The following is a 10,433-nucleotide window of genomic DNA, read 5'->3' on the forward strand; positions in this document are numbered from 1 at the left end:
CACTGTCATGAAGCAAAATCATTCTCACTGCAGCACTATTAATACCACACACAAGCCTGTCCTTTATCAACTCATCTTTTAAGTCACCAAGCCAACACATTTTAGTTTTGTTTCTCAGGTCAGTTATATAAGCTGCAAAAGTTTCCCCTGTTTTTTTATCTCTTGTGCAAAACAAATGCCTCTCTAATGTAATATTTGTCTGGGGGTTACACATTTCCCTGAACTTGTCCTTCAAACACTCTGGGTTTTCCCTTGATTTAGCCTGTACGACAATATAACAGTTTTCACCTTCTTCCTCATATACTGCTGGTACATACACAAATGAACACTCGCTTTCAATGGCTTCTGACCCAACTAGGTTTAGCAAAATGAATGCCCTGGTGCATACATCTTTGCCAGAATAAGCTGCTTGTATAAAAATGTTGTATTCTTGCTCAGATATTCTCCAGTTCTCTGCAATATTCTGACTAAACAACAATGGTGATGGTTTTCAAAATCCAACTGCTGTATTAACACATGCCAGTGAAGGCTTTTGCAAGTATGCATGAACACACACATGTATACATATGCCAGAAATTTATGCCAGTATTTCTAGCTATGCCCAATAGCACAACAAGCCTCTGAATAACTGAACTTTGCAAAATAAGTCTCTTGGGCACTGTAATACTCTTGAAATCACTGTACTGTAAGAAATCACCTCTTGTCAGTGTAAGAAACATTTCAAAATAACTGCACTGTGCGAATGAACTGGACAGAAGAAGCTCAGACTAAGAAACATTTCAAAGTAACTGCACTTTGTAAATAATCAATACACAGCACACTTAAACTTTCCCAAATGGCTGTACTTTCCTAAATAACTTTTTACAGTGGAAGAAACACTCTGTAATGGTGGCACTTTGTGAATAGACACACTCAGCACAAGAAACTTTTCAAAATGGCTGCATTTTGACTGTACTTCATGAAATAGTTGCATTTTGCACACACGTAAACTCTTTGAAATAAATGCACAGTAATAAGCACTGACTATAAGCACTTTTTACGCACTTTGAGATACTTTGAATAACTCTAGTTATGCCCTGAATACAATGCGAAATAGTAGTTATGCCAAAACACAGTACTTTGCCAAAAAACATGCAGTCATCTTGCTTTATTTATACTTAATGTGTCCTTTTCTGCCCGTATTACATTCAGTTTGCTCATTTAATATTTTTCTATGCCCATTATACTTTTCTTGTACTCCTTTTACTCTAAACATGCCTGTATTGCTTTAAATATGCTAGTTTTGCAATTCCAAGGTAATTCTGAGCTCCTTATGGGCTTTTCTGATCATTGTTGTGTCAAATATTTTACTTTTAAACATTTTGTTTTATTAATGAACCTTTTATGCCTTTTGTGTGTTTAATAATGTGGTCTGTGCCCTTGTAATGCTGCATGTTATCTTTTTTATAAAATAAATCATTTGTGCAAGTTTTCATTACCTTTTGTTAGTTTTTGGTCCTTTTTTGTGCTAGTTTCTCTTAGTTTACATTCACTGTAATCTCTGTACTTTGTAGCTCTGAAAAGCAGTCTCTGAAATTCCAGTTCTGACACCATGTTGCTTGTCCAGTCAGGATAAAATAGAATAGTCTTTGTGGGTTCTGTTCAAGCAGCTTTATTTTGTTCAAACACATCAGGATTGAGGCTTAGTAACTCTAACTTAGATAAACTTATAAACAAACTTGTTATTACACTCATGCATGCTCACTCTCTGGCTGCACTCTCAAAATGGCACTGAAGCTAGCTAGCATGTACCTGCAATTCATATGCACATGCCAACCCTGAAACACTTCTTAAAGGTACAACACACGCATAAACTATTCCACAGTACAGTTAATGTAAAACTAAAATGTTATATTTATGTTGTAGTAATTTATTGTATGTAACATATGATTGTTCTAATTTTTTTTCTCTTACCCTACCCCTTATCTCTCTTTTTTATTTTCATGTGTGTGGTCACAATGTTCTGATGTCATCAATTTCTGACAGCTGACAAAATGATTTCCAGCACAGGGAGGTAGGGCAACCAATGCAGTTTGGCCTGCCACCCCTCCAATAGCTATTGCATCAATCCCCAACACATCTGGAATGCAACCTGGCAGTATTGCCTCTGCAACCCCTGCATTACCTGACCCCTCAACATCAGGCAGCATTACCCTAGCAGCTGGTGCAGTGGTACCCTCCAGGAGTATTTGTGGAGGTGGTGATTTTGTCACCCACCAGGAGATGCCAAGAATGGTGCATGAGATGAGAGAAAGTACCATTGGTAAATGCCTCAGCCATATGGAAAATATGCTCACTGCAATGCTGGAAAAAAACAAGCATTCCAACAGCAAGCTGAGGAAGAGGACGGTGATGACAGTTCTGATGGTGAGGACTAGATTATCACTGTCTCCATGCTTGACAGGCATGAGCGTCCAAGGTCCTCTCCCTATCACCAATCATGGTGTTCCCCAACCTTTTATGTCCCTCACCATCCCCATCTCTGTCTTGTTTGCCCTATTTGTTTGCACCTGTTTCCTCATCTATTCTCCTTACCTGACCCTGACATAGCTACATCCCACACCCCACATTCCTCTCTTCCTGAAATAAAATCATAAAACTGGATGCCTGTCCCACAAAACAAAATATTGTCCAATACATAGTTCTCCATTTCACATGCATCTTCTCAACACACTTGATTTGGTCCAATTGGCTATAAAACATGATTGCATTGTTGTCACCCATCTTTGTTAAGGTGACAGTCCAAATTCATTCAATATTCTATCCATGTTCATTTTACACTGTTGAAGAAGTGGGTTAGCTATGGTTCTTTACTAATTCCCTTCTACACATTTTTATATTTTTCCCCTTTTTTCTTCCCCCTGCCTGCCCCCCATTTCACCACTTTTCTCTCTACCCCCATTTTCACACCTTTAGTCTGGTCAGAAAATAGAATTGCACATCACACATATGCCAAAAATGGCCACTAATAAAGCCCTTCACTTTTTGTCATCTGCATTTGCAGAGTTTTACATGTCACACCAGTGCAGATTGATGGTTAATGCTTCTTCATGTTCTATGGCATGGTATGGTTTCCTCCACACAATGCTGCTTAAACTTGCTACACTAAAGAAACACACAGTTAAAGCAGAGTAAAGGCACTCATATTAAATATTTATTATAATATTTATTTAGACTGATGAATTTATAAAAATGCCAATAAATATGTGTACTGTTGACATAAATCAATGTTAGTTTTTATACAGTACTTCACTGTAGTCATTCCCTCTCACATTTACAAAAATTATCACGTTTAATTATTTAATGCCATCCTGAAAATATATATAAAAAATTAAACTGAGCTGGATTCGAACCCTGTATCATTTACACCAGCTGCCACAGAGACAGCTAGGCATCAAATGTTTTCTTTCCACTCAGTATAGACCAAAGTTGACTGCCACGCCTCACCACTTTGTGTTTTTAAGTGGAGGAAGGTGAACCAATACAATTATTTCTATTTTCCCATTTAAGCAAGAGCCAATAGTACTTAATATTTTAAAAGTTATGACAAAACATTTACAATATAAATACAGTATGCATGACACAATATCTGTCAGCTATTTCTACCATAGCCTATAGGCATAAGTACTTCTAAAGTTCAAAGTTCAAGTTTTATTCATTAAATGTGAATCTCGTATGTACAAAAACTTTGCCATTAATTGTGCAAACCAGTTGCTCATCAGTGTGGTATGGAAAGAGCTGATTAGCATATATTACTATGTTTATTGCCAAGTTAATCTTCATTACATTAAAATCCATGTAAAAACACAACCAAAAAGAAGGGATGTGTTAGTGACTGAACACATATTTACTCAGACTTATATGTACCCTGCATCCATGCACTTGAAAATGGATATGTCAGTAATAGTTCCCAATTGTCAACTACACTACAAAAAATTAAATAGCACAACTGCATTGTTACATCATGTAAAGCTTTATACTGATAATATACATTGAGATTGTCTTATAGATGTCTTAATGTGGACATTACTTCATCACAAATATGAACACACATGCATAAGCAGTTGTATCCATGCTGATCACAAAACGTGTGTGTGTGTGTGTGTGTGTGTGTGTGTGTGTGTGTGTGTGTGTGTGTGTGTGTGTGTGTGTGTGTACACATATATTGTGAAACAGGTACATATTTCTCAGTTCTGCAACATGCATTCCTGACAGCTTATTGCATCTAGTCTGAGTAGCTGTCTTTTAAAGTATACCTGCACATTGCAACTGGAGCAGAAAATACAAATTCCACACTTTGCACACCACTCATATAACAGGATATGCTACCCACATCATATAATGATGACAGCATTGTCTATAAAGACCAGTATGGCAAGGCAAAAGCATACTTCAGGTTTGGTGCAATTATGAACTACTGTATTCTGTGGATGGGACAAAATGCTCACAGTGGGTTAACTTACCACAGCAGCCACATTATGTGTGGGTTTTTATGTATGTGTAAGTGTGTGTGCATAATCAGAACAGCATCAGTCTGTAGTTTATTGTCATCAACCCAATCCCATGCAGAGCAAATATTTTCAACCCAATCCCATGCAGAGCAAATATTTTGACAGTCATGCGTGCCTACATAGCCATTTCATACAATCTTCCTAACATCTTCTCCCAAACATAGTATGATGATGTCAGCCACTATAAAATTGTCCAGCAGCAGTGTAAAAGTCAGACTTGTGTCATGGTGCATGCATTAAGTATTGGGTTTTCTAGCTTCTGTAACTAGTCAGGTAGGAGTTCTAATCACACTGTGGTCAACTGGGTGTGTGTGTGTGTGTGTGTGTGTGTGTGTGTGTGTGTGTGTGTGTGTGTGTGTGTGTGTGTGTGTGTGTGTGTGTGTGTGTGTGTGTGTATGTATGTGTGTGTGCAGAAATCCAAACAAACAAACCACAGAAAGCAACAAAAGCAACCAAAAGAGTAGTCCACACAGGATTTATTCAATGAAACACATTTCGTCTGATTAGTAACCAGGACTTCTTCAGATAAAAATGCCTAAACATATCCCTACTTAAATACAACTTCAAAAAAGTCACATGATCAAATTTGGGTAATGACTACACACTTCCCTCCAAAAATGTAACCCTCTGTGTGCTTGAAAACATTTAAAACCACTTCAATTAGAAATAATAAAAAGTTCAAAATACATTCAAAATACATAGCAGCACAACAACAAAATTATTGTGGTAGCTCTATAATAAGCTAAAGTGTTACCTTCATTCTGTTTTTGCGTATATGTAGGCAAATACGTACCCTTTATCTTAACAAACTCTTCAGTTTTAAAAGACATAAAATAGAACACATCTCATTTAATCCTGGGTAGCAACAAGCATTTAAATGAATTTGCCACATCAATTTAAGTTTTTCTAATAATAAAGAACTGGGTCCCCTCCTGATGTCCCGAGTAACTTGGTCAATGGCCCAGAATTTAAAAGTATGTGTTTGATTAGAGGATGTGTGTCTAGCTAAGGCATTTTCAAGTTTACCCCTGTTCATGCTATAAATGTGTTCATAGACACGTTCTTTCAACTTACGGTTGGTCTTGCCGACGTAGAAAGCGGGGCAAGACTGACATTGGGCTAGGCACACAATCATCCTAGAATTACAGTTAAATTTTTTTAGTTGTAAAGTATTTTACATTTCTTAAAATAAAGCTTTGGGTTATATCCACGTATTTCCAAAACCTACACATTTCGCACTTATACACGCCTGGGAGTCTCACTAAACAAGAGTTGCTGTTTTCCAACAAATTCTTCAGGTTGAAACCCCTCCTAAAAACCACTGAGGGACCCATCAACAAGTTCCAATTTTTGTTTACAATGTTTTTGATGTCTAATGTATCTATACTAAAAGTTATGATGAAACTCAATGAGAACTTGTTAGTGTTCGTAGTGTAACAAACTACATTGGTATTGCCATCACTTTGGTTTAACTCAACTTGTGTGTCACTCTGCACTCTATTACTACTCAATAGTGGTTTATAAAAACCTCTATTTCTTTTAGATTGTACTTCTTCAGTTAACTCCTGAATCAGTGAATCAGGGTAAATCCTCCTGAGGAACATACCCCTCAGTAGTGAACATTCTTCCACAAATTCTTCCTCTACTGAAACCATTCTTGCTTCTCTTACAAGTTGGCCTGTTAAATCTTAGACAAGAGTTTCCCATGGATTCTATCTTTTCTCAGGTCAATGTCTAAGTAAGCCACATTGTCTTGGTGAAAAGTATAAGTAAATTGCAAAAAAATTAGTTGTGTTGTTGAAATACCTAACTAATTTTAAAGCATCTATTTCGTCTCCTTTAAGGATGATAAAAATGTCTTATGGCTCTTATGTCCAGACATTATCAACTCATGGCTGACAACTTGGCCAACAAGATCACAGTGTTAGATAATATTATTAAAGCTGACTCTAACTTCGATCGCTATAACATATTAATAAACTTAAAGCTACTAAGGTCAAGAAATTGCATAGGGATCGCTTAGTTTATAACAATGGTGAAGTGTATTCTAAACCTCCCCTTTCTCAAGGGTGGAATCAAGTTGGAGGATCATATGCACATCCTCCTAATCCAAGTAATGTGAGCACTATGGACATGATGATGACAGGTGTGAGACAGCAGAACAGCTCTGAACAGCAGAGAATGAGCGAGAGACCACTAGCCACTAGGAATGACTTAAACGATAACTGGAGTAACAAATTTTCAGAGTCCCAGAGCTACCAACTACAACCCAGGTTACCAGAACCAACAAGGTCATTACAATATGTGGGGAGCGAGCAAACGGAGGAGGTAACAACTTTCTCTGACAACAGTTTTTAGTAGAGAGAGATAACAATTGTACTATTATTACAAATGAAGATGACTTTAAAGTGTATTATTCGACACTTCAGATTGAACCTGCATTGGTTGAACTATTAGCTAAGGAAGTGACTTTTGTACCTGCACATTTTTGCAGACACTAGTAAGACATTAATGGATTTTAAAATGTATATAAGTAAATGCAATCTAGCTGTACTTCTTCATAATAATGACTTTCCTGATTCTGCTTTTAAGATTCCCAGTACGTTTAACCCACCTACACAACCCCTGATTGCTTTGCGGGACCGAATGTGTGAGTTGGACATCAGATCACTTGATAAGGAGAATAACAAACAAACAATACACAGAAATAATTATAATGTGTCAAGACCTGAATGGGCAGCCTTGAATGATTTACGTAAACTCTCAGGCGGGATGATGAAACCAGACAGGGCGGTGGACTGGTACTGATGGATTCGAATATGTATACACAGAAAATGAAACAGGTATTAATGACTGAGACTTACGATAAAGTTAATTTAAATGAACGTAATACAGCATACAGACATATTAAGTCATATTTTAATGACTTATTCATTGAAGCAACTATAGATGTGAACCTTTACAACTCCCTCAACAATGTTAGCCCTTAGAACACCTATTCTGTTTAGCATCCCAAAAATCCACAAAAGTCTAGTCAACCCACCTATAAGGCCATTAGTGGATGCCAGGCAATCTATTACTTACACTAGTGCTAAAGTCGTAGACACTATTCTGAAAAAATACATTGGCCAAGAACCACAAATTTGTAAAGACTTTTAGTCTTTTTTGTCTAGACTGAACAAACTAGAATTTAAAGGAGAGTATAACTTTCTAACAGTTGATGTTAAGGATTTATACACATCAATTCCACATGTAGAAGGTATTGAATGGGTCTCCTATATGTTGAGATTGAGGGGTATACCCCAAACAGAAGTCATGTTAGTCGAGACTTTATTGGATATTATCTTGACTAACAATTACATCATTTTTGATAATGAAACCTATTTACAAAAAATCTGGGTGGCTATGAGTTCACTTTGTGATGCAAGCTTTGCCAACTTGGTCATGGCTTATTGAAAGTTAGAATATATTACAAAGAACAGAGAGATTAATGAACAGATTTATTTTTACACGTATTTCCTGGATGACATTTTTAACATTCTTTAAGGAGACGAAAAAGATGCTTTAGAATTAGTTAGGTATTTCAACAACACAACTAGTTTTTTTTGCAATTTACTTACACTTTTCACTAAGACAATGTGGTGTACTTAGACACTGACCTGATGAAAGATAGAATCCGTGGGAAACTCTTATCTTCAGAAATGGTCAGTTATCAAAGGCCAACTTGAAAGAGCAGCAAGGACAGTTTCAGTAGAGGAAGAATTCATGGAAGAATGTTTAGTATTGAGGGGTATGTTCCTCATGAGGGTTTACTCTGATTCACTGATTCAGGAGTTAACTGAAGAAGTACAATCTGAAAGAAAGGGAGGTTTTTATAAACCACTATTGAGTAGTAATAGAGTGCAGAGTGACACGCAGGTTGAGTTAAACCAAAGTGATGACAATACCAATGTAGTTTGCCTCACTATGAACACTAACAAGTTCTCATTGAGTTTCATCATAACCTTTAGTATAGATGCATTAGACATCAAAAACATTCTAAACAAAAACTGGAACTTGTTGATGGGTGACCAAGACCTGTTAAACAAGTTAAGTGGTCCCTCAGTGTTTTTTAGGAGGGGGTGCAACCTAAAGAATTTGTTGGAAAACAGCAACCCTTGTTCAGTGGGACTCCCAGGCATGCATAATTCAGTGGGACTCCCAGACATGCATAAGTGTGAAATGTGTATGTTTTGCAAATACATGGATATAAGCCAAAGCTTTATTATAAGAAATATAAGATACTTTACAACTAAAAAATGTAACTGTAATTCTAGGATGATTGTGTACCTAGCCCAATGTCAATTTTGCCCAGTTTTCTACATCGGCAAGACCAACCGTAAGTTGAAAGAATGTATCTATGAACACATTTATAGGATAAACAGGGGCAAACTTGAAAATGCCTTAGCTAGGCACACATCCTCTAATCAAACACATACTTTTTAATTCAGTGCAATTGATCAAGTTACTGTGGACATCAGGGGTGGACCCAGTTCTTTATTATTAGAAAAACTTGAATTGATGTGGCAAAATCATTTAACTGCTTGTTGCTACCCAGGATTAAATGAGATGTGTTCTGTTTTATGTCTTTTAAAATTGAAGAATTTGTTAAGATAAAAGGTACATATTTGCCTACATATACATAAAAAATAGAGTGAAGGTAGCACTTTAGCTTGTTATAGAGCAAACACAAGAATTTTGTTGTTGTGCTGCTATGTATTTTGAACTGCTTATTATTTGTAATTGAAGTAATTTTAAATGTTTTCAAGCACACAGAGGGTTAAATTGTTGGAGGAAAGTGTGTAGTCATTACTCTAATTTGATCATATGACTTTTTTTAAAGTTGAACTTAAGTAGGGATGTTTTTAGATATTTTTTATCTGAAGATGTCCTGGTTACTAATCGGACAAAAAGAGCTTCATTGAATAAATCCTGTGTGGACTACTCCTTTGGTTGTTTTTGTTGCTTTCTTTTGTGTGTGTGCATAGTCAGAAGAGCATGAGTCTGTATCCTACTGTCAGCAATCAAGTTTTATGTAGAACAAATATTTGGACAGTCATACATGCCTACACAGCCATTTCATACAGACCTCCCAAGATCGTCTCACAACCATACACTGCTGATGTCATCAGCTATAAACTGTTGTCTGACACTATAAAAGCCAGACTTGTTCTGTGATGCTTGTGTTAAGTACTGTGTTCTGTAGATAGTTAGGTAAGGGTTCTAGTCTCGCTGTGGTCAGTTGGTGTGTGTTTGTGTTCAGTTAAGTTCACATTCTAGAGACTATGTTAGAACAGCATGTGAGACACTTCTATTATGAAGTTATTCTCACCAGACATGGGTGATGTCCTAAGCTATAAATTGTTCTCTGTCACTATAAAAGCCAGACTTGTGCTGTGGTGCATGTGTTAAGTACTGTGTTCTGTAAATAGTTAGGTAGGAGTTCAAGTCTCAGTGAAGTTGACGTGTGTGTGTGTGTGTGTGTGTGTGTGTGTGTGTGTGTGTGTGTGTGTGTGTGTGTGTGTGTGAAGTCTCAGTGAAGTTGACGTGTGTGTGTGTGTGTTTGTATGGAATAACTAGTATAGTTATAATTTTGGAATGGCAAGTGATTCCATAGCTATGTCAGACACACTGCTTCGAACATCTTCTTGTAACATACACTGGTGATGTCATCCCGTGTAAAGTGCACTCTTGACAGCATTCAAGCCAAACTTGTACTGTGGTAGTTATGTTAAGTACTGTGTTCTACAGCTTCTGTAACTAGATATTTAGGGGTTCTAATTTGACAGCAAACAACTTGACTGTGTATATACTCAAATAATATTCTTTTGAGACAATTTTACC

This window comes from Protopterus annectens, chromosome 2.part2 (assembly GCF_019279795.1).
Source record: "Protopterus annectens isolate FY-2018-M chromosome 2.part2, PAN1.0, whole genome shotgun sequence".
In the NCBI taxonomy this organism is placed as follows: domain Eukaryota; kingdom Metazoa; phylum Chordata; order Ceratodontiformes; family Protopteridae; genus Protopterus; species Protopterus annectens.